Consider the following 26291-nt stretch of genomic DNA (forward strand, 5'->3'; position numbering starts at 1 on the left):
GGGGTAAAAAAAGAACCACGAACCTAGTCAATTCTTATTCTATGGTTGAGAAAGAAACTGTATAGCAGAAAGAAAATAAAGCGAGGAGTAAAGAGAATTGGCTTCTAGACCTAGACCTGCTACTAACTAGCTATGTAATCACGTATAAATAATTTCTCCCTGGGCCTTAGTAAAACAAAGGGCTTGGCCTGGGTGATTGCCACACTGCCATGTTTGGGTTGATAACTCTTTTATACAAGAGAGTAATAAATAATACACTCTAAACTATTGGTAGTGATTTTGGAAACTGCAGACTTCCCAGTGTAATTACATTTTTCCATAACCTCTATGTACTACCAAAATCACTGACATGTATTTAAAATTTCAGAAAATATTCCTTCTTGAAAAACCTTTGCCAACTGCCATTTTCCTTCACATAGCCGATGCCCCATTCTCTTCCTATGTATCCCACCTTAGTAAATGGCACTATCTTCTACTCCATTCTTTGTGCCAGAAATCTGGGTGATATCCTTTATTCCTCCCTCTATTTAAACCCTACAACCAATCAACTACCAATTCTCATCCATTCTATTTCCTAAATATTTCTCAGATCCATCCACTTTGACCAGCTCCACTGCCACTAACCTAGTCCGAGCTGCTAACCTAGTCCAAAACATACTATCTGGATGTGACAATAATCTTCATTAATCTCCCCACTTCTACCTATGCCTACCCTTCCCAGTCCATCTTCCACATAACAGCCCAAGGGATCTTTTTTTCCTAAGTTTTCATAGCACTGGTTTTATTCTGTAAAAAAAAAAAAAAAAAAAGGCACTTCAAATATTGTCATACACTTTGTTGTAATCATATCCATCTCTTCCACTAGAATGCAAAATCCTGGAGATGAGGAGCTGGGTCTTACACATTTTTCTACTCTTAGTACTCATCATAGTTGGAACTTAAAAATATTAAGTTAACTTAGCATAATAGCCTCTAGGTCCATCCATGTTGTTGCAAATGGCAAGATCTCATTCTTTTTATGGCTCAGTAATATTCCATTGTGTGTGGTGGGGCACCTCTTCTTTATCCATTCATCTATCAATGGACACTTGGGTTGCTTCCATATCTTGGCTATTGTAAATAATGCTGCTTATTATATATTATAATTATTATATAAACATAGGGGTGCAGAAGATCTTGTCATGTGCAACAATAAGGATGGGCCTAGAGGGAATAATGCTAAGTGAAATAAGTCAGAGAAAGACAAATACCATGTGACTTCATTCATATGTGGAATTTAAGAAACAAGACAAAGTAAAAAGAGATCAACAACAACAACAACAACAACAAACCCAGACTCTTAAACTCTTAAATACAAAGAACAAACTGGTGGTTGCCGGGGGGGGGGGGGGGGAGATAGATGAAATAGATAAAGGGGATTAAGAGTACACCTATTGTGATGAGTACTAAGAAATGTATAGAATTGTTGAATCATTATATTGTACAACTGAAACTAATACAACACTGTATGGTAACTATACTTCAATAAAAAATAAATTTAAATTTTAAAATACATTGTTAAAACAAATTGACTCTTTTCCTCCCCGGCTGTTTGAAGCTTGGCCGCCATCATGAACTACACAGTAACTATCCGGACCAGGAAGTTCATGACTAACCGACTACTTCAGCAGAAACAGATGGTCATTGATGTTCTTCACCCCGGAAAGGCAACAGTACCTAAGACAGAAATTTGGGAAAAACTAGCCAAAATGTACAAGACCACACCAGATGTCATATTTGTGTTTGGATTCAGAACCCATTTTGGTGGTGGCAAGACAACTGGCTTTGGCATGATTTATGATTCCTTGGATTATGCAAAGAAAAATGAACCCAAACACAGACTTGCAAGACATGGCCTGTATGAGAAGAAAAAGACATCAAGAAAACAGCGAAAGGAACGCAAGAACAGAATGAAGAAAGTCAGGGGGACTGCAAAAGCCAATGTTGGTGCTGGCAAAAAGTGAGCTGGAGATTGGACAACAGAAGGAGTAAAGATGCTGCAGTGGCTTTATCTGTGGTGGTTGTGCAGATTTTTCATGAGAGGGTCAATAAACTAAGAATGTTAATGTGAAAAAAAAAACAAATTGAATTGAGCTAAATTTTAATAAAGAATATTAACAAAATTTCAAGCATATTATCCCAACTTATATAAATATTTAGCTGTGCATATCTGAATGTGTTCACATTATATAAACATACTAAAATTTTAAGGATTATTTATTCAGTGAGGTGAAATTATGAGTTATATCAAGTTTACTCTATAACTCTTGTTTTGTACCTTTTTAAAGTAGGCTCCACATCCAATATGGGGCTTGGACTCATAATCCTGAGATCTAGAGTCACATGCTCCACCAACTGAGCCAGCCAGGCACCCCTCTTCTTTGTTTTGTAAATTTTCTTTTTTTTTTTTTTTTACAGCTTTGTGGATATATAACTGATATACAAAAAACCTGCATATATTTAATGTATACAATTTGATGAGTTGGATATATGCATACACCCATGAAACCATCACCACAATCAAGGCAATAAGCATATCCATCACCTCCAGAATCTTCCTTGTGCCCCTGTTTGTGTGTATGTGTATGTGTGGTGTTAAGAATACTAGAACACTTTACATGCAAATCACATATTACATCCCTGCCTAAAACCTTCCAAATGGCTTCCCACTGTACTTAGAATAAAATCCAAAGTCTGTAACTCAGACTTCTGTTTCCTCAACTGACCAGACCCCTGTCATCTCTCACCTGGGCCTGCTTCACCCACTTACCCACTTCCTACCTCAATTCATCCTCTATTCAGGGTCAATGGTCTTTTCAAAATGCACAATAAATTTGTCAATCTCGTGATGAAAATCCTTTGATGTCTCCCTATTACCTACTTGATTAAGTCCCAACTCCTTAGTCTGGTACATAAGGACTTTTGCCTTCTCTGTGAAACCTTCCCTACTTCGCCTCTATTTTATTCCCACAGTACTTTGTAATCTCCCACATATGTATTTATAAATAGAAATATAAAACAATACATAAATATAGTTCATATTATTCCACATAATGCTGTTATGTATTTCATAAATTATTCCTTAAATAGAATATGGTATCTAGCCTTCAGTATTCAAATTACGTGTTTGTGTGCCTGTCTCCCCCACTAAAGGGTAAGCTCTTGGAGATAGAGAATGTTTCTGTTTCTGTCTGTTGCACAGCTTGAGCCCACTGCCCAATACACATTTGGACTCCTAGCACCCAGCATAGTATTTGGCACATAGTACTAAGCCGCAATTATTTTGTCAAATTATCCATTAATCAGATGTAGTATCACAACATACAGAATTTGGAGTCGAATAGACTTGGATTTAAGTTCCAGTTCTGGCAGTTACCTGAAAGCTCTTTGACCTCTCTGAGCTTGGTTTCTCATCTGGCAACTAGAATAGTAATGCCTACATCCCTGTATGGCTGTGAGGATCAAGTAAGACAGTAAATACATAAGCAATCACTAAATACGGAAGTTTTCCACAAGACATAAATATAAACAAATATGCAGTATGACCTAAGGCATGAGAAGTGCTTAGCACAATGTCTAGCATACAGCAAGTGCTCAGTGATTAAAAGCTACCCTAGTACATTAGAAGATGAGGCTATTGCCAGTCACCCTACTTGTGCATGCACCTCTGTGTCAGTGTGTGTGCGTGTGAGAAGTGATTGATGGTGACCAAACAGCCCTACCCACACAGCAGATGCTCTTCTTCAGTTGGTTCCATGACTAGATGCCCCCTGCTCACACACTCTTAGACTTGCACTTCATCCTCCATCTAACACATTCTTGAACCCTGGCATCCAGCTTTAAAGCTTACCCAAGATGATGGTCAAGAGGAGGAACCATACACATCCCCGATTGCCTGAGAGAGTCTCAGGGCATGTTTGTTGTCCAGCATAATTACTAACAGTGTCTTTTCTTTCACTTTCAAAGGAATTTTAGTTTGACCAATAAATTATATTATGGTCATCCTAGTAAAAGATATACTTACTACTCAAGTTACTTGTTTTCAGTGGGGAGAAGAAAAAATCCTTACTAGTAGCTTTTCAACTGTAAAAAAAAAAAAATTGTGGTGCCACATGGTACATGGAAACAGACCATTAGGGAAATTATGAGTGGTGCAAGCAGCCTAGCATCATGGCCCCTGGGTTCATCTACCACCTGCACTCTTTTTGGCCACGGGCCACATGGCAGGGCAGTGCCTACAGCCACAACCTGGGCAGATGGTCCCAAATCCCCAGGTCTCTCCTGGACTACAGTTTTAAGGAGGCAACTTTATTCTACAGCCTCTGCCCCTAGCTACCTAGGAGCTTTCAGACAAGTCTCCACCCAGTGATTCCTGGGGCCTTCAGGGGCAGGGACAAGACAGAACCAAGGGCCGCAAACCATGCCAGATGACTTAACTATCTCTACTTAACCTCCTCTTAAGCTGACTGAACCTGGCTTTGGCAACGGTTTGATATGGTCCATTAAAAAGCATTCCGTCAGTCAGACCAGGCCACAGATATTCACATCTGCTGGTTTGGTCCCGATTAAAGCTATTTGGCCATTGTGTGTTGTAGGCAAAATCTCAGTGTGAGCTCTTCCCAGTCAGAAGGAACATCATTGTGCATGATGATGTCAGCCCCCATGAACTGTGCTTGCTGTATGCCCGTTCTGTGCCCAGCAAAGTGAGGGAGACAAAGAGTTAGAAGTCATGGCTATTGCTGTCTGGATCTCAAATTCCTGCTGGGAAAGGCAGAGGTCAAACACATAGGATAACTTACTTGAATCAGGAAAGGACTGAATCCCATTCACTGAATTCTATGACTCACTTATACTGGGCACTAGGGGTACAGTGGTAGCTGAGACGAGTACCACCCATACCCTCATGGCACTTACAAGCAAGTGAGGGAGACAGACATTAAAACTGTCATTTTTTTAAATGCACTGAAGGTTAGAACAACAACAAGAGAAGTATGCAAAAGAAGGGCTTAACGTGGTCTGGATGGGAATGGGGACCCTCAAGGACTGACTTCTGGAGGAAGTGGCAGCTAATGTGAGACCTGAAAGACAAATAGAAGTTAGCTACATAAGAATCAACAAATTCTATTCATTCAGTCAAACCCTGGCATATTTACTGCTGATGTGTTGAGTGCCCGGCTCTGTGCTGAATGCCAAGGAAACCGCATTGAACAGTCTAGCAGAACTCCCAGAATGTTGAAGATCAGGAAGAGTTTTCAGAGACTCCTAGCATTTTGTGTTCCTTCCTATCTTTCCTGGCTAAAGTTACCCTAAAATTCAAAGCAACTCGTCCCCTAGCTTCTGAAACAATCTCATTCTGAGGTGGTGAGTCCAATGCCTGTGACAAATTCACTCATCTCCTTTTGAGCCTACTATTTAGAAGGGAAGCCTGTTTTATATTGGACTCTGAGTCAGGAAGCACTAATCCCCCTCTACACAGATACACACACATTACATACTGTTCCTTACTTACTTGCAAAATATCTCCCTGGCATCCAGCATTCCGAGGCTGCTGTAAGAATTCTGCTAAGACCTTGTTTCTTGATCTATATACCAATTACATCATTACAGGTGGGCCTTATTTTCAAAATGCCCTCTATATTCTAAAACAGACAAATTCAGTGCAAATTATTTCCAGTACTAAATCATTTCCAGTGCATTTACTTTACAAAAAAATTTCATAGTACAGAGAGAGCTTCAGTCTAGAGCATTTTCCCCAATATTTTTATTACAAAAATACAGAAAATGTTTGAAAGAATTGTACAGTGAACACACATATATGTATCACCTATATTATGCAATGAATATCTTGATATATATACTTTATCACATATCTATCCATCAATCAATCTATCTTATTTTTGGATGCATTTCAAAGTTAATTACAAACATCAGTGTACTTTACCCCTAAACACCACAGCATGCATTTGTAACTAGGGTTTAACATTTGCTTGTGCTTCTTTAGGGAAAATTTATAAAAGGTCCAATGCACACATCTTACGTGTACCATTCAATGAATTTTGATAAATGCATAAACCTGAATAACCCAAACTTCTAACAAGGTATAGAATATTTGTATCAACCTAGTAAGTTTCTTCATGCCTCCCTCATAGTCAATCCCTGTTCATCCACTAGAGACAACCATTACTATGATTTTTTTTATCACAGAGATTGTTTATTCTCGAACTTCTTATAAATGGAATCATAGTCTGTAATCTTTTGTCTTTTTCCTTTCACTCAACATATTTTTGAGATTCATCCATGCTATTGCATGCATCAGTTCATTCATTTTTTTAAAGATTTATTTATTTATTTTTAGAGAGAGAGAGTGCATGAGTGGGAGGGGCAGAGAGAGAGCGAAAGAGAATCTCAAGCAGACTCCGTGCTGAGCACGGAGCCCCAGTGCGGGGCTTGATCTCACAACCCCGAGATCACGACCTGAGCCGAAACCAAGAGTCGGATGCCCAACCGACTGCACCACCCAGGTGCCCCTCAGTTCATTCATTTTTATTGCTGAGCAGCTTACCACTGTTAGAATATACAACTACCATTCTATAAATTTTGGAAATCCCATTGCCTTCCTGAGATTTCTATGCACTCCCAGGAAAGGAGAGGCAAGTGCCAACAGGCAAAGAAAAGAACAGAATTTAGATGCCAGAGGCCAAAAAAGTACACAACCCTGGGATCATGTCAGGAAATGGGCTGCTATAGCCTAGAAACCAGTAAGATAAAGCAGAAGACCAGTGAGGGCTCAGAACGAGACAGATACTGGAAAAGGTGAGAGAGCAAAGCAGGACCTTGAGAGCAAATTTGGGGGTTATTCAATTCCAGTTGTGTTCCTAACATGAAAAACTCCTGCCAGACCAAGGGAGGTAGGGCAGGTACTAGTCAGACTCAGCCGCAGGGAAAATGAGGAGGATCTAAATGAGATGAAGTGGTCAAGGAGGACCTCTCTGAGGAAGCAGCATTAAAGAGTGTTCTAGGAAATAGCTACTGTTAGCTCTAGACATTTGGCCTTAATCCTCAAAACAGTAGGAATATTTAAGGGGAGCTCTGAGGAGGAGGGGAGAGGGATGATTTCATTGTGTTTCAAAAAAGCCACAGTGGCTACAGGAGGGAAAGTGGTTTGAATAAAGGGCAAAGGTGGAGGCAGGGATCCCAGTTAGGAAGCTACTGCCCTTGTCCAAGAGAGAAGGAAATGTTTGGATCATGGTACTAACAGTGGAAGGAGAAATAAGAAACAAAAATAAATTTAAGAGGTAAAACTGACAGGCTTAACAATGGATGGATATCTATGAATGTGTATTGTACCTATAAAAATGTATGGGAAAATAACCACCAAAATGTTAGCCGGGACTATCTCTGGATGGGAAGGATTGTTAATAGATTGTATTTTCTTCTTTGTGGTTGTGTTTTAAAATTTCCACAACGAAGGTCATCTTGGTGGTTGAGCAACTGAGTCTTGGTTTTGGCTCAGGTCACCCCCCATTCCCTTCTCTCTCTCTCTCATGGATAAATAAATCTTTAAAAATAAAATTTCCACAATAAACATCGACTACTTTTATAATAGGAAAAAAAGCAATAAAGTTATTACGTTTTTTAAATCCTAAAGGAAGATGACATCAGAACTTAACCATTGACATGAATGTGCTTCTTGCTATGCTAACCCCCTTGGGAGGCCTTCCACTCACCAGAGAGGATCTAAAGTATGTGAATACCTCCTGGGAAACTGCCTTCAGGCCCTTCAGCCCAACCTTCCAATCTCCTCAATGACTGCACATCTTCACCCTTTGGGGATAGGTTTAAGTTTTTTCAAACAGTCATAAGTTATTTGGAACCAGATCCGTTGGGACCTGTGGGGGTGGGGGGGTGAGGGGGACAGGGGTGGAAAGCTAAGCGATACTATTTTGGTTAAAATAACCACCACCTGTGACTCTAAAGCAATAAGACCTGGTTCTCTTGTTTGGTTCATAAACTGGCTCTGAAGGCAGATCCCAAAGAAAGTTTGATTCTCTCCAGCTTTTGAGGAATGGCAGCCCTATACAGCCTCCCAAACTTAAAAGTCAAAATCAATCTCATGACCTTACTGCCATTCCTTATATATTACAGGAAAACTCACTTCTGAACACTAATAGGAAATTCATTCACCCCATCCCATCCAAAGGTCTAGGTTTTAAGCACGGTCCCCAAATGGCATTAGTTTAATGTTCAGTGGTAATATCTGGAAACGTTATGAAGTACATGAATCAGAAACAGAAGAGAGAGGCCTCTGCTGGGAAAACAGAAGACCAAAACATTTCCACCACAGAAAACCACAGCCTATTCCATGATCAAAGGATAATGCAGAAAAGCATTTGGAAAAAATTATTACAAAACAAGTGTTAGGGCTCTTTTTTCTAATTCCCTCACTCCAAACCCTAATGTTGATATCAGCCAATCAGATGTGATTTTCAATCACAGGTGACAGCTATTTTGGTTCAAAAAGAACAATATAAAAAGTCATTTAAGTTTTTCACCAATTTATTTTAAATTCTCTAAAACTTAGCTCTTGTCAGTAACAAATTAGATGACTCTTAGTATTTTATGGTGATACATAAAAATAATGTAATTATGAATGTGTCATTTGCAGAATAAAGTCACTATCTTGGGGAAAATTGCTATTGTAATTGACTGCAATAACTATCCTGAGTTTAAGGACCTGAATTATGTTACCATCATGCATAAAAACTAAGGAAAGTTAAAATCAGGACTTCGGTGCTAAAATACTTAACTTTCCCCAGGATCTTAGTGTCTGCGTGCTCTGCATCAGCCCTGGGCCTAGAAAGGAAAGACACTTACCTGCCTGACCCTCTCGACTGCTGCTTGAAAATGATTAAGAGCCAGGACACTTCCTGACACTCACCTAAGACTATGGCTATGCTAACTGAAGCTCTGTAGAAGAGTGAAAGGATAAGACCCCACCTGTTTTGCTGAGTATTTGAATAGATTTTTCATAGCAACTTTTTATTACCTATCCAAATGGAGGGAAAATTTTCACTGCCTTTGCCTCTTCAGAGGAAAAGATAAGCTCTCATGGTCTGCCTCCAGATACATCTTCCAAAATGCATGTCTGATCAGGCCACCCCACCCCCCAATACCACCCCATGCCCTACCCCCACTCAAATGCCTCTTGGTGCCCCACACTGCCTGCAAAATAAAATGCCTTAGCCTGACATCCATAGTGTTCTACTGTTTGGTTCCCAGTCAACATTTCCAACCTTATTTCCCCCTTCACATACTCTACATTCAAGGAAAATTTAAATAATTCTTATTCCTCTTAAGATCCTGAGCATTCCTGCCTCATTCTCTGTATCAGTACTCTTCTCCCCAGCCTAGTTCTGTTCTCTTAAATCCAATGGTCCATTTTCAACAACTGCATTTCCAATTTCATCAAAAAGAATAAAATACCTAGGAATAAACTAAACCCAAAAAGTGAAAGACCTATACTCTGAAAAATATAAAACATTGATAAAAGAAATTGAAGATGACACAAAAATGCTCATGGAAGAATATTGTTAAATATCCATACTACCCAAAGCAATCTACAGATTCAGTGCAATCTCTATCAAAATACCAGTAGCATTTTTCACAAAACTAGAACCAATAATACTAACCTTTGTATGGAACCACACAAAAAAAACCTCAAATAGCCAAAGCAATCTTGAGAAAGAAAAAGCTGAAGGTACCACAGTTCCAGATTTCAAGATATACTACAAAGCTGTAGTAATCAAAACAGTATAATATTGGCACAAAAAATAGACACATAGATCAATTGAATAGAAAAGAGAGCCCAGAAATAAACCAACGTTTATATAGCAAATTAACCTAAAACAGAGAGAGAATATACACTCAGGAAGTTTCTCTTCAATAAACGGTTCTGGGAAAACTGGACAGCTACATGTCAAAGAATGAAATTGGACCACTTTCTTTAGTTTTTATTCAAATTCCAGTTAGTTAACATATAGCGTAATATTAGTTTCAGATGTACAATACAGTGATTCAGAAATTCAACCACTTTCTCAAACTATACACAAAAATAAACTCAAAATAGTGAAAGACCTAAATGTGTGACCTGAAACCATAAAATTCCTAGAAGAGAACACAGGCAGTCATTTCTTTGACATTGACCATGGAAGCATTTTTCTAGAAAGGTCTCCTCTGGCAAAGGAAACAAAAGCAAAAATAAACTATTGGGACTACAGCAAAATAAAAAGCTTTCACACAGCAAAGGAAACCATCAACAAAACTAAAGGATAACCTACTGAATGGGAGAAGATATTTGCAAATTATGTATCCAATAAGGGGTTAATATCCAAAATATATAAAGAACTTATACAACTCAACACAAAAAAACAATTAAATTAAAAAATGGGCAGAGGACCTGAATAGACATTTTTCCAAGAAAGACATCCAGATGGCCAACAGACACATGACAAGATGCTCAACATCACTCATCATCAGGGAAATGCAAATCAAAACCACAATGAGATACCACCTCACACCTGTCAGAATGGCTAAAATCAAAAACACAAGAAATAACAAGTGTTGGGGAGGATGTGGAGAAAAAGGAATCCTCACACACTGTTGGTGGGAATGTAAATTGGTGCAGCCAACTGTGGGAAATAGTATGGAGGTTCCTCGAAAAATGAAAAATAGAACTACCATATGATCGAATTATTCTACTACTAGGTATTTACCCAAAGAAAATGAAAACACTAATTTGAAAAGATATATGCACCCCTGTGTTTATTGCAGCACTATTTACAATAGTCAAAAAATGGAAGCAACCTAAGTGTCCATCAATAGATGAATGGATAAGAAAGATGTGGTGTACACACACACACACACACACACACACACACACACACAAATACTATGCAGCCATAAAAAGGATGAGGCCATGCCATTTGTGACAACATGGATGGACCTAGAAGGTATCATGCTAAATGAAATAAGTCAGATTGAGAAAGAAATACTATATGATTTCACTCATATGTGGACTCTAAAAAACAAACAAACAAAAGGCTGAATGAGACCTATAAATACAGAGATACAGAGAGCTGATGGTTGCCAGAGGGCAGGGGGGTGGGGTAATGGGCAAAATGGGTGAAGGGGAATGGGAGATACAGGTTTCCAGTTATGGAATGAATAAGTCATTGGAATAAAAGGCACAGCACAGGGGATATAGTCAATGGTACTGTAACAGCGCTGTATGGGGGCAGATGGTAGCTATGCTTGTGGTGAGCACAGCGTAACGTATAAACTTGTCAAATCACTGTGTTGTACACCTGAAATTAGTGTAACATTGTGTGTGAACTATACTCAAAAAATTAAATTAAAAAGGTAAACAAAGAAATTTTTAATCCAATAGTCAATTTTTAGTCCTCAACATTTTTTTTTTTTTAGAGAGAGAGAGAAGCACTTACAATCAGGGTGGAACAGAGGCAGAGGGAGAGAGAGAATCTTAAGGAGGCTCCATGGCCAGAGCAGAGCCCAGCATGGGGTTCAATCTCACAACCCTGAGATCATGACCTGAGCCAAAATCAAAAGTCAGACTCTTTAACCGACTGAGCCACCCAGGCGCCCCAGTCCTCAACATCTTAATGTCTCAGCAGCATTGACCCAGCAACTGCTCCCTCCTTCTTGAAATTCTCTCCTCCCTTGGCTTCTGGGACCCCTCACTCCCCAGAATTTTCTCCCACCCCTCTGGCCTCTCTTTCTCCTTTTATCAGACTCATTTTCCTTCTCTTCCCAAATTAGAAATGTTGTAATAACCCAGGACTGAGGCTTGGACTCTTTTCTCTTTTCTACATTTTCTCGATAGGTGATCTCATCTAGCAAAAACGTCTTTAGAAAAATGATTCTCAAATTTATATTTCAAGCCCAACCCCAAACCTCTGTCCTAAGTCCAGGCTCATGTATCCAACTGCCTGTTTGACATCTCCACTTGGATCTCAAATTAAACCAAGCTCTCAATCCACCCCATCCCACCCCTGCATCTCACTATACCAATAAACCTGCCTTTCCCTCAATCTTCCCCATCTCAGTGAATGGCAAGGCTAAGCCCAAAGGTCCAAGACAGAAACCTGGATCTTATCCTTGTGTCCCCCTTCTCCCACACCTCCTACATCCAAACACTGAATAAGAGATGCAAATTTTATGAGGGGGATAAATGGTGAGCCCTGTTTCAGACTTGTTGAATCTGGAATACCTGTTGGTCACCCAGGTGGAAATCCTAAGTAGCCAGTTGGATTTAAGGATCTGTAGTTGTGGAATGAGGTTTGGGCCAGGGATTTGGGAGTCATCTCAAATTCAAAGAAGTGAAAGAGAAGTGGCAAGGAAGAGTCTCAAGTCCCAGATCTTTAGTTTGGTGATTGAGGGGATGGTGATGTCATTCACTGTGATCTGGAACTCAGGGGAAGGAACGGTTTTCAAGAAAGGTGATGGAGTCGGTCTTAGAGACACTGGGTTTGAGGTGTCCCTAAGACATCCAGAAGGAAGTGCAAAATAGACCATTGTCTATGGAGTTTGGGAACTCCAAAAAAAAAGACTGAAGCTGAGGAAAAAAACCCTAGGGAATATTAACATTTAAAGACTGAATGGAGGAAAGGGTGCCCACTGAGGAGTCTGAGAAGAAGAGCGAGAGAAACCCAAGGAAAACCACTCCGTGCCACCACCATGCAAGACCCACATCCAAATCCCAGAAACACAGCAGCACATCAGCTCTTCCAGTTTCTGGATTTTTCCCCAATTTTAAACCCTCAGCTATAGAGTTTGGAAACTTGTAGAAGCTGAATGCTAGAGCTGGATCAGATCTTAGTGATTATCTAACCCATAGCTTGGGAGTGTAGTACACAGACACTAAAGCCAAAATGCTTGTTTGACTTTAGGCAGGAAACTTGTCTCTCAGTTTACTCATCTGTAAAATGGGAATAGTACACTCTTCATAAGGTGCTAATGAGGATTAAACAAGTTAATATTTGTAAAACACTTGGAACAACGTCTGCCTCATAAGTGAGCACTATATAAAATGCTTATTAAAATAAACTACAAAAGAATCAGCTGTGGAGAGTCTAGAGTAATTGGTATGAGCTCTCACCCAGGCATCAGCATGTATTAAAAACTCCCTAGAATATTCTAACATGCAGCCAGGATGATGAGCTATTTAGTCCAATGCTTCTTAAACTTTAATATGCATAGGACTCACCCCCAGGTCTTGTTAAAATGCAAATTTTGATTCAGTAGGTTTGGGACAGAGGCTGCATTTTTAACAAGCAACCAGGTGACGCAGATTCTGCTCGTCTGTGGACCACAGGTTGAGTCACAAGAATCTATTCCAATTTCTCACTGAGGTTAATGACTTGCTCAAGGTCACGCAGCTAGTAAGTCACAGGACTGACTTAAGGTTCTAACTTCTCTCTCTGCTGTCCTTTTTTCTGCCTTCATCTTCACTACTACCTCCCACCAAATGCAAAATGCATCCTGATGTCTATCAATAGTGATACCCCTGACATTCGGGACATTCCTATGCATGCCAAAGACAAAGGCAACCCTGGAGTCCTTGCTTTTCCCACATCTCTAGCTGCACTTCCTACACTCTGCCATTTCAGGAAGTGCGTCCACGTGGGAATGAATGAGGATGACACCGATAGAGGGTCAACTCCAACAACGCTTGAACTTCGGTTTGAATCATGTGAAACTCAGATTCAGTGCTAAGAGCATGCCCACCCTAGCTCTCGACGTCAGGCTCGTGGTACACATTAACCACAAGGATACTACCATCGTAGATGCGCTTGGTTTTTAAAAACAATTCCTCTTCTCAATTGACTCCTTTTAAAGCAAATCATCTTTTGGAAAGGAAAAAAAAATGCCTTCTAATAACTTTTGTGAAAATCTTGGCTTTCACAGCTCAGGCTTACTTGAAATGGACTGCGCCAATTGTATTTGGAGGCTCTAGGTTGTAAGGGTTGCTGAAAAAATCTGGGTGGTTTTTGAGTACGAAGGACTGGTGGGGCGGGGGGAGGGGAGTTTTACTGCTCCTTGTTAGCCTCTGGAAGACTCTGGGCTCCACAACACTCCTCCCCCTCCCCAGCAGCCACATCTCTGGCTTTCCCAGAGGTCTTGTCCCCCATCAGCTGCTCCACCTGCTACTCAATCATTTAAATGTCAAAGCAGCTGTACCAATTAGCACAGGCCCAACCATCCAGAGCCTGAAAAGAAATGAGGTGTAAATGCAAAACTCAGGATAAAGAGGCCTTTACAAAATGCTCCCTCCACCTCCCCAGACCTGCTCTTTATATTTCTGCAAGGTAGGGGGGGTATTTTTCATAAGCTGCTGTGCGAGGAACATATGTGCAAAAGAAGGCAAACACAGCCAGGAAAAACCTTAGTGAGCTGATCTTTTCTGATTCTGTTTGCAGAGCTGTATTGAACTTTCTCTGGAAACCGTATGACATTCGACAGGGGGAAATCAAAGTACCTCTGTGCAGTGTTCATATGGAGATTGCTAATAAGGAGTATGCTCAACTGTATGTATGGATCAATCAGACTCATTAGAAGAAAAATGTTGATAATTGTGTCCAACAGTGCTTAGGTTCTGTAACAGAGACAAGAGTCACTTGGAACTTGCCTGGGGTGTCCAGAGGCACCCCTATTTGTACTGCAGACTACATTTAAATATCAGCACCAGCATCAAATGGCCACTTTGTGACAGACAACATTCTACACCTTAAGTTTTTCGACTGAGTCAAATTGGTAATGCCTTATCAACGCAGCAAAATGTAATTAGCACTGCTGCTTTGGGCTCCGACTCCTCAAAATTTGCTCAGAGGAACAGTCCTCACTTCTGTCTGCCCTCCGTCTTCACCAATTACAGAACCACCCACTCCCAGCTCCCTGGGAGTCTCCCAGGTCTACTGCCCCCAGTTCTTGTCACTAGTGATGTTGTTCAAGAAAGAAGAAATAGCTCAGGACAAAGGCAGGATGCTCAAGTGAACAGAGTTCTGGGCCAGGAGACCCAGAGTCAAGTCCAAGATCTGCCATTAACTTACCTAGGACGCTCTTAGCCTCAGTTTCCCTGTCGGTAAAATGAGCAGAGTAAATGAGGTCAGTTCAAAGATAACTTCCTGATCCTATTTGCTAGGGTCTCTTTGGAGACCTCTTCCTCTTAACTGTCCTTGCACATCCACGGAAGTAACTGTACTTGATATATGTGTGCTCAGACTCTTGCTTTCCACTAAAGGCCCAAGTCTCCCAAGCTAGGGGAAGGAGGCTGGTAATCAGCCGTGGATTTCTTTCAGCCTTTTCAAACCAACTCCCCCAGGGTCTCCAGAATTTCTGTTGTAAGCATGCCTTTAAGGCAGAATTTATGTGTCTTCTAAGGAGCAGGTTTTAGTATTTAACATGAAGATTAGGAGTTTAGGTCAGAGAGAAATCCCAAAACGTCAGGTTCAACAGAGTAGACAGACCTGGGTTTGAGTCCAAACCCACCCCATGCCATGTGACCTTAAGCATATTACATAACTTCTCAGAGGCCCAATTTCCTCATCTGTAAAATGGCAATGCTAATAATAGTACCTACCCCACTCAGTTCTTCTGAGGATGAAAACAAGACACATGCCCTTCCCAGGGCATGGTGACCATTCAAAATCCCTGAGCACCCCTGTCTGCCTGAACTTTCAGCCACTCACGTTATCTATCATAGATCCTCAGGCAGACAGGGTAGTAATGCTGGTACACAGAGAGGGAAATTGCATGGGACAGGCCCTCATGTAGACAAAAAAAAGGGGGGAGACTACCTACAGCTTTGAACTCCTTGTTCTGAGGTCGTGGTCAAGACTATAGCTGTGGTTGTTTCCAGAAGGGAATTTCTTTCCTCATCCCCCAGAAACAATCCGAGAAATGCCCTACAGGTGGGCCAGAAGAACAGCTTGGCTTCATTCCTCCTCTGCACCTGTTAGAGTTTACACTACTAAGTCCGAGGGAAATGGAAGGCAGAAACTTCCTGAGCAAGTCCCACTGGCTGCTTCCTAGACATTAGGGCCCTGGACTGAACTTAGCAGAATGCATTAACTTTGAAGCATGCCATTTGGGCTTCTCACTCATCAAATTCAAAATCAAGGTCATCTAAGCCAGGCTTAGATGCCTGTGATAAGAGATGCCCCCCCTCTGGGGCACATGGGTGGCACAATCGGTTGAGCATCCAACTCTTGGTTTTGGCTCGGGTCGTGATCTCGGGGTCGTGGGATCGAGCCCCGCATTGGGCTCTGTGCTCAGTGTAGAGTCCACTTGAGATTCACTCTCCCTCTCCCACCCATGCTCGCTTGCATGTGCGCTCTCCCACACACACACACACTCTCTCTCTCTCTCAAATAAATAAATAAATCTTTAAGAGAGGGAGAGATGCCCCCTCTCTTTTTTCACTGGCCCCAGAAGTTTTAGTTCCGTCTCTTGTTGGGACTTCTGAGAAATGACAGTGCAGATTACTGATGCCGAGAAGCATTTTGATCTGCAATTGTTTTCATTTTCCCCTTTAGAAGCAATAGCAATTGAAGAAAACTAAAGTTGAATTATCTTCAAATAGAGGAAGAAATGCATAACCAAGCCAAAAAAAAAAAAAAAATCACAAAATGCTCCTCTTTTTGTTGAGAAAAACAAATCTATTCTCTCTTGAAATCCCAAAGGTCTCATTCAGCATATGGTGTCAAGACATTTAATAAATATTGTTTAATGGGATGATGATGAAGATGGTGATTTTAATAAGAGCAAATACCTCACCACCGCACCCACATCTTAGCCTTCTCTTCTGTAACAGAAACCAATGTCCTTTCTTTCCCATCTCTCCCCATAGGTCGCCTTTTCTAGAGAATATTGCAAAAGGAAGGGGATTCATGTCCTGGCTCCACGACTTACTGGCTGTGTGTCTTCAGACAGGTTACTTAACCTCTCTGCATTTCAGTTTTCTCATTTTAAAATGAGGACAAAAATAGTCACTCTTTTCCAGTTGGGTTCCACCAAGTAGAGTGATTGAACATCGGCAAGGAACCGGGCACACAGGAGGTGTTGAGAACTGTCTGCCGTGGCAGCCCTCCACCATAAGGACCATGATGACAGTCTGACCACAAAAACACACCTCATCAAGCCCCACTTGCTCCAGGAAATGGCCAGCCGCAGACAATTTTCCACCCTTAACACCGAATAATTATTTCTCTTTCGAAATGTCCCTCAAGTGTTTGTTTACCTCCTTGCAGCCAACCAAGAACAGTCAGCTATACCTAAAGACCAATTAGAAAGTTTTCCCTGCCTCCAAAATTTGCACACTAATCAAAGGCTTGCCCATCAGAAAACGTTGCAGCGCTTCCTCTTTTTCTACTCTACAAAACTCTCTCTCCTTTCTAACACTTTGATACAAAACTTACTACAGCAAGTTTATGAGTAAACAGCCTTTGTTAATTTTGTCTCTGAGTTAGTTTTGTCTTTGGCATGCTCAAGAAATCGTTGCTATGTTAATTCATAGTTCTCTGCTTCACTCCACTTGCCAACTGTTTTCTATCGAAGGCTTGCTTGTAGAAGGCACGCAATCCACATTCATGAAATAGTCAACAGTATGTTAACTATTATTTTAATCAACACTTATTGAGCCTTCTCTGTCACTGGCCCCTGTGCTAGATATTTTCACCCACATTCTCTCTTCTTATCACATTATTCATCAACTAAACCTTACAAGGATTAAAACCTGTTCATTATTTTCTAGAAGTTGTGTCAATAATAAAGAAGGGCTCTTGTATCTACAAAAATTAAGATTCGGAGGTCCTGTGCCCAACACATTTTTATAGTTTTTAAACTTATACCTCAAAATAGTATAGCTAGTAGATTTTCCTTCAGCATGCAGGAATCATGGTGAATTAAATAATGTTCTTCTCTCTTCTCTCATTTTGCCAATCCTTGTACTTTTCCTAACTAACTTCAGGGTCTTTTCTTTTGGCATTTTACGCCGTGTGGGAAATGTAAGGTAGGGGCAGTGGAGGAAAGGTCCCCTTAAAATTAGAAGACGCACCCAAATGTCCATTTATGATGAATAGATAAAGAAAATGTGGTATGTCCACACCCCTAAAAAAGGAGTGAAATTCTGATACACACTATAACATGGATGGACCTTGAGGACATTCTGCTAAGTGAAATAAGCCAGACAGAGAAAGAAAAGTACTGTATGATTCCACTGATATGGGGTAACTAAAGTGGTCAAATTCATAGAAACAAGAAGTAGAATGGTGGTTGCCAGGGGCTGAGGAGAGGGAGGAATGGGGAGCCATTTAATGGGGACATTAAAGTTTCAGTTTCGCAAGGTGAAAAAATTCTAGAGATCTATTGCACAACAATGTGAATGTACTTAACATCACTGACCTGTACACTGAAAAATAGTTGAGATGGTAAGTTTTATGTTATGTAGTTTCTCCCACAATAAAAAAAAAAAAAAGAAGGTGTAGATTCCATAGTGACAAGAGGGCCTCAGTGGAGCGGCAAGAATCCAACTACCCCAGGCATTTCCCACAATGCCTCACCCTTCCAAGGAAGGCCCACTGCTCAACACACGTGTCTCTCTTCCACAAGCATGATTTCGGCAGCTTCTTATTTATGATCCTGCTGGTGAGCTTTCCTTCAGGGCAGGAGACTAAGGAAGCAGAAGTGCATGAGACAAGCATTTTCCCACCAAGTGCTTCCCAATTGATATTTAGCAATGTTCAACTTCCTCCAAGGAACAGCACACGGGAATTTGCAGCTGCTCATCTCACCCATCTCCCCTTATTACCAGGCACTCTGTCAAAATCACTCCACGTGAGCTTTTGACTAAGCTCGTGGATCAACTGAGTCACCGTATGCATATGAAACATGTTCGTAATACATATTTAAAACCCGAGAGCCTACCTTTAAATATCCTCATTACTGTGAAACTCATCAGCAAAAAAGAGGGACTCCAAGGCAAAGTGACCAAACAGCATGAAATTGATGAGCAGAGAATGGCTGGGAGAGAAAAGGAAACTCAGCTCTGGTTAAAATCTCACCTTGTTGATCCTCTGTGTGTGTGTGTTTGTGTGTGTGGTGGTGGTGGTGGTTTCTGACCAGTCTGAGATGTTTTAATTTATCACAGTGTTTGTGCAAACAAGGCAGTTAATTGTCTAAATGTTGTAAATATTTCCAGCCTAATTGAAGAGAACATCAATATGGGGTTTTGACCTCTCACCATTTGCATAATAAACTCTAAACAAATCTCTCATTACCAACTTCCCTGGAAAACAAACATATCCTGCTAAAAATGGAAAGCTCAGAAACAGATGGAGATGGGTGAGCCCAAATCACCTTCACTGTGCCCTCAAAATGTCCCTAGATTCATCGTCTTCCCTTGCCTCTCCTTCCTCCATACCTTCTCCGCTCCCATATCCTCCACCTAGAGCGGTGCCATCTTATCAGTGGATTCTTCCGTAAGAGCCTCCCAATCACTTCTCTACACTGCATCTCTGCTTCATCGCAGTAATGACAGGAACAGTGATTGTCGTGGTGGTAACAATGATAACGAGGTAATAGCAGTAATAATGATGATGGTGATAATGATAATAATAGCAACAACTGATTGAGCCCCTAACATGCACCAGGCACAATACTAAATCTTTCATGTACATGGCTTTTTTAAATATGCATAAAAAGTGTTGTGAAATAGATACCGTGTCCCCCCACTTTACAGGTGAGGAAAGGTAAATCAAAACATAACACAGTTCGCAAATAGAACTGGGTCTGTTCCGATTCCAAAGGTCATTATCTTTCTGCTCTCCCATGCGACCACTTGGGGTGTTTTCAGACTTGGGAAAATGTTAAAAAGAGCTCCAAGTGTTACAATACACATTCATACAATGTATGAAAACAAAGTAAAATGCGGTTTCTCTTTTCCAACCAACCAGCAGAACTTTTGTATCCGAGTGAAAGAAGACACTCTGAGTTGCACCCATGGGAGGACACACACTGAGTCCAAGAACAGAAACACTTCCCCAGTGTTGCGACGTTGCTGCGGCTCTCTTTATCAGAACTGCCTCCAAAGCTCACTTTGAAGCCACACACAAAAATGTGTCTCCTTACCGGAGAGATACAGCTCATTTCTAAATCCAAAACATTCACTGCCAAGCATGATCACTCACCTTATTCACCAGTGTGGGCTCTAATGACTTTTAGCTGTTTGCTCAAATATAGCCTGCTCTCAGAGGACAAAGATTTGTCACCACTGAGGAGATTCGCGACAGGCTCTGAATGCAATTTGACAATTGAGCTGCTTCCTCCTCCCCAGCATCTAGCATCTGGTTTGCCTTTTCAAAATCTCACGGCAAACAGGCAACAAGGAATCGAGAAGTTCTCTTCTGAATTTGAAAACAAACAGACTTTTCCCTCTAAATATACTGAGAAGCCCCAGAAAGTTGACCTCCTCCAGCAGACATTCATTGACCCTGGAGGGGCTATCAGTGGAAACCAGTTGCTTGGTTGGCCTTTGATTTGGAGTGGCCAGACTCCAACTGACTCCCTGGGGGTTACTCACAGTGAACCAGGAAACAAACTCCTTCTCACTGCAACTCTCCTCTGGTTGGAACTGTTTACTCCAGGAATAAATTAATTGCTGGTAGTATCTTCCTACTCTGTCTGACGTATGTCTGCGAGAAGAGAGAGCGAAGCCCTTTGCCAGGTGGCTGCTTAGAGATAAATGGGCAATGGCAAACCAGCTGCCGGTTGGTCGTCCTTGCCACCACCTTTAAATTCATATTTCAAGCTGTCTCTCCTGCTCCGACTGATAAAATATTCTAGCGTATTTATTGCTCAGGAAGTAATCGTCTCAAACCTAAGCTTGATGTACCAAACCACATTGCTAAGTGAGATGTATGTTTCATGGATCAATTACCTTCATGCAAATAGCACAGAACTTTAATTTAACACTCTCATGAAGTGTCAAGCTTTTTGCATTTGAGCGCCGCAAAGGACACAAAGAGGAATTGTTATTTTGGTGCTGAGGATATTATACCAACCTAACATCAATGAGACTTTCTGGACGTGGGAGTTGCAAAGAAAGGGGTACTTCAAAATCTCCGGAGCAAGGGATGGCCAACCTGAGGCTAGCCCTTGGGCAAATGTGAAAGAAAACGCGAAGCCATTCTGAATGGGACTGATGCCATAATCAAAGGTCATGTTATATCCCTTGGATTATGTGTTGCTTTTGAAATGCCTGGGAGCACTATAATACCACAAGCAATGGGAAAGAAGGAGTTCGTGATCTTCTTTTCAAGTAAAGCAAACAGTGGACTGAGCTATTTATCAGAGGCACTAGTGAAGTCTAACACCTGCCCTTAGATTCCATTGAAAATCTCACCCTGAATAATCCAGGGAGCCATCGTTGTGGGCAATTTATTGGAGCTTCACTGGGCTCTTGAAGGCCTCCACACTTCTTCTCCTCACCTTCCATCCCCAGGCTCCCGATCTCTCTCCATCCTCTGACTGCCATCTCAAGGACCTCTCACAGACCTCCAATGGATGGTCTACAATGCTGCTGTGGGTTAACCTGGAGTTGCTATGACTACCTTACACCAGTGTTTAACTTTATAAGGTAACAAATTGCAGTGAAACCCAGCTGAGATACCCAACTGAGGATCTGGTGCGACAAGCACATTCTACACGAAATGTGCCTATAATATTCTCATTAGTGAGTAAAATTCACATTCTTGCATGAACTGGAAATGTTCAATTTCTTCCCCAGGGTTTTGCCTCTCACTAGGCTGCCTTTATCACAGTTAAGGCGCAGTCAAATATCCTTTATTTGTTCTTGTGAGTATGCAAGCCTCTAAGAGCTCTTTACCCATTCTATTCTTCAGTCTGGCTTTTAACATTCCTCAAGGGAGAAAAATTTGTTTTACCTGTAACCTGAGCTCTCGACAATGTCCAAATCATTTTATATGCCAGTGAAATGTTGTAATAAGCACTGCTAGAAAGTTAGCAATGTCCCTAAACATTACCTGTACTTGCTGCATATTTGCCTCATCGACAAGATCCATCTGCATCGAGAAATGCTATAGCAATGTTAATGCAGCATAACTCTGGCGGCATTCGGCTTTTCCCGCCCGTGAACAGAAACGGGAAGCCCCAGGTTAGAAGGCTGAGTGGCTGGCTGCGAAAACAGATCCTTCTTCCTCTGCTGTATTCTTTTCCTTCCACAGAGACTCTTGATTCTTGGTGAATTTGCTTCTTGATGGGTCCCGTGGAGTCTCAAATTGATAATGAGGAATTCACATTTTCCCCAGCTCTCGGGGGACCGCCAGCCGCAGACAGAACATTTCCAGTGTGCCATCTTTTTCAGCAGGGCATGTTGCCTACCACGAGCGAATCACAGAGCATGAACACAGTCTCTCTCAAAGGCTGCCTTAGCTGCCGCTGTGAGTTTGTTGGAAACACCAAGTTGGACAACAAGTAATTTCACATGAGCCCACGTTCTTTTTCTCCCCCTTGCACCTCTCTTCAAAATGCCACATGTGAGTTTCGAGGTCCAAGTGACGAAACAGCCTCCAATGGCATTCCCAAACCTATCGGTGGCCCCAGCGTCAGGTCTCAAGCGCGGTTGCCCTTGCGGACACCATTAGGGAGTTGCTTTCCTTTGTACTGCAGCGGACACCTAATCCCCTTCAGGTGAAATGCTTCATCAGCTCCTATCTTACACGGATATCGCTGCCGATTCCCTGTGTGCCCGCCTTAAGGGGGAGTCCAAAATTTCTACGTACCAATTGACAACCATGTAAAGCATGCATTGATGACAGACTTCGTCAGCAACAGCTATGCAGACTGCCCTGGGAGGGCTGCTGAATACACCCTTCAATTAAATGAAGTTTTTATGATCATGAGACACACCAGAAATCCATTCTTAGGCCTTTAACTTATTTAGGACTACTGAGCAAGTCCGTGTACATCTTCAGGGAAGTCAATAGGAGCTGTGTGTAGTCCTGCTCTTCTGTCATCGCTAAGAGATTTCTCGGCTAGCCTGCAAACGTGGCCGATCCCATCTTCCACTGTTGATTCAGTAATGTGCTCTGTAAGCATTTCTCCCTTGACTCGCACAGAAGGCATTCTGTGATGAGACTCGCTAGCCAAAGGAAGCACTCAACTTGCCTTCTTTTCCTCTCCCATTCCTGGGACAGGCCCAGATGCCTCAAAGGACCAGCATTGGCAGCAGGTCAGTTTTTCTCTAGTGACAATGGCACTTGCTCGTAGAGGAGAGGGGGCTGAGAGGGAGGCAGATGGAGAGAAGGGGATGAAGGAAGAGAGTCACAAATATTAAATCCCTTGTAATAATGGTAATAGTGCTTATTTAACCCCGATACTGACCAAATGTCATAACCAACAGGAATCATTTTCCCTGTTCTTTTAGGAAAATGTGTGTTCTTTTAATGTACCAATATATCTTTCCCACAGCCTGTAATGTAGCCGAAATTGGCTTGTTCTGCACACTAGCCCCCAGGACTCTTGTCACTGCCATGTCACCTGGGTTCAAGTCCTGGCCCTTCTCTTTTCTAGCTGTGTGACCCTGAGGCAAGTCGCTTCACCTCTCTGAACTGTCTCCTATCAGTAGAATGTAGAAAATCACAGTACCCACTGCACGAGGCTGTTGCGACACACTCCAAATCGAGATGAGAGGGTATGATGCTACCGAGTGCTCTGAGATGCAGTTTGTACTTACATTTGTAAGGGGACATTGTCCCACTGCAGTGATAACCTAAGGTCATGTGGTTGCTGAGAGAAGCTGCAAGATCCCAAAATGCTTCTTGATCAACGAAGATACTTCTAATCGCATGGAGTACAATTTAGCAATAAGGATATTGCGCTTATGTTCTCATCCCTTGAAGCAGGCATTCTTCCGTGCATGTGGGACACATCTACTAGGCAAAGCGGTTGGTTAACCAGCCACGCAATCAGGCTGAGTAGTTTACCAACCCCGGTGACTCAGAGCTAGGTGTACCCCCCCACCCCATCTCTCCCCAGGCATCAGCTCCCTCCAGTTCACGTGCACTCCTGCATGTGGTTCCTGCTTCCCAGGAGGAAAACACATTGTTGCCAACACGGAGTGGCAGACGAGAGCTGGAGTGGAATATGTATGGAGCATGACCCCTGTGCTACATGCAAACCACCAACTGGCAGCTACTTGGCTGGTGGCCACTCAACTCCGAGAGCCCATCTGGCAATAGGATTGCATTTACCCCCCGGGGGCTCACAGAGGCATACTGGAAGGCAATTACCTCAAGCCATGGCTAAACCATTTCATTCCAGCTATTTTCCACAAAAATATATATGCCCAATTCCAGCACGAATAGCCCACAAATAACCCACGGTCATTGGTTGTTCATGTACACGCTGTATAGTAGACCAGTGATTCACAGAGATGATACCAGCTTCCACTGAGCTTGTATTCTCATGAAATACTTTGCCACGTGTTATTCCACATTTCTGCTCTCGATAACCCAGGAGGGAATAGCTAAGAGAGGCGCGACACTCTCCACTTTCTAAATGATGAGGCTATGACGAAGAATGTTACGGCTCTCTCTCACTCTATCTCAAATAAATAAATAAAAACTTAAAAAAAGCGGGAGGGGTGCCTGGGTGGCTCAGTCATTGAGCATCTGCCTTCAGCTCGGGTCATGATCCCAGGGTCCTGGGATCGAACCCCACATCGGGCTCCCTGCTCAGCGGGGAGCCTGCTTCGCCCTCTGCCCCTCCCCCACTCATGCTCTCGTGCTCTCTCTCACACACTCTCTCTCAAATAAATAAATAAAAACTTTAAAAAACAAAAAAGAATGTTACTGCCCCAAGTAATCTAGACAGTTAGTGAGAGGCCCAGGCCTAGAACCCAGCTTCCTGACTCCCAGGCTCCCTCTGGATGCTGATACATCAACATTTGTTGTCGTCTGGCTAAATAAGAAAGGCTGATGTCATCAGTGTAGGTGATGAGAGACTGGGGGGGGCCTATCAGAAGAGCCACACCAGGGCCCACGTCTTCACTGGCCCATTAACATGCAGCACCTCCTGGGCAAATTTTTGACCTTCCCAGTGCAATTACTGGCTGTCTCCCTGTACAGTAGTACTCCATGGTCACAGGCACGTTCCTTTGCATCCATCAAAAGAGACTAGGGTTAACCCAGCATCCCCGACTCCCCAGAAACACAGCTTCTGCTAACTCCACTCTGAAATGCACCAGCCTGACATCTGGAATCACCATGTATAACCCCTACCACATTACTGTGAATGGCCCAATTCCTCAGCCTCATGGCTTCCCTGCCAGAACAAGGGAACATCTTGGGTCATTCATTAGCAGTCATTGAAAAAAAAAAAAAAAAAAAAGCCTCAAACATAACCAGGGCTGCCCATAAATGGGTCACACCTTCCCCAATTTCCCCTGGGCTGAATCTCTCATGAGCCCACCTATTTTTCAGAAAGCTATTTTTGTTGTTTTTATATGAGTGTGCCCGTAGGACTATGAACTTTTGCACTGGAGAAGAGCTGCGGATAAAGCAGAGTCATGCTAGGAAGCCACAGACATTGAAGTCATTTCATACTCCCCAGCCCTACTAATTACTGAAAATAATTATGCAACAGTAAGAGCCTTCTCCCTCGTTGTGTTTGGACTGATCATAATAGAAAGTCCTCAGGCAAATTAGAAGGCTAACAACTGCTTTGTTCAGAGTGGGAGAGAACAGTAAACTGGGAGGAGGAGAGCACAGGAGCAGAACCAAGGAGAACTGGAGTGATTTAAGTTCACTCAGGAAGTTTCTCATCTTAGAAAGAAAGTCATTTTCTGAGTGGTTCTTCCCATATTTTAAGAGCAAAGCAAGAATAATAGCTCTTGTGCATCACTGTTGAACCATGGACTCTCCCTGAACTGGAATAGGTAGCTCTTCGGTCAGATCAATGAAGGTGATTTTCATGCCAGAGAGAGACTACTTGCTCCTGTGGTAATTCCCAATAAGAGATCCCAGAGATCATCAGTTGCAGCCACTGAATCCAAGCTGCAGCCGTAAGGGAGGGGCTTGCCCAGCCTTTACAGTACCAAACTTACCGCAATGGCTCACGGGAGGTCTTATCTCTGGCACCCATAGCCCGTCACCTGTTTG

General features: G+C 42.2%; 1 pseudogene; it reads left to right on the forward strand.

Annotated features, from left to right (window-relative positions):
* Positions 1–1582: 1582 nt before the first annotated feature.
* Positions 1583–2070, forward strand: LOC118552505 (small ribosomal subunit protein eS24 pseudogene; annotated as a pseudogene).
* The last annotated feature ends 24221 nt before the right edge of the window (positions 2071–26291 follow it).

The sequence above is a fragment of the Halichoerus grypus genome, chromosome X, assembly GCF_964656455.1.
Source record: "Halichoerus grypus chromosome X, mHalGry1.hap1.1, whole genome shotgun sequence".
NCBI lineage: Eukaryota > Metazoa > Chordata > Mammalia > Carnivora > Phocidae > Halichoerus > Halichoerus grypus.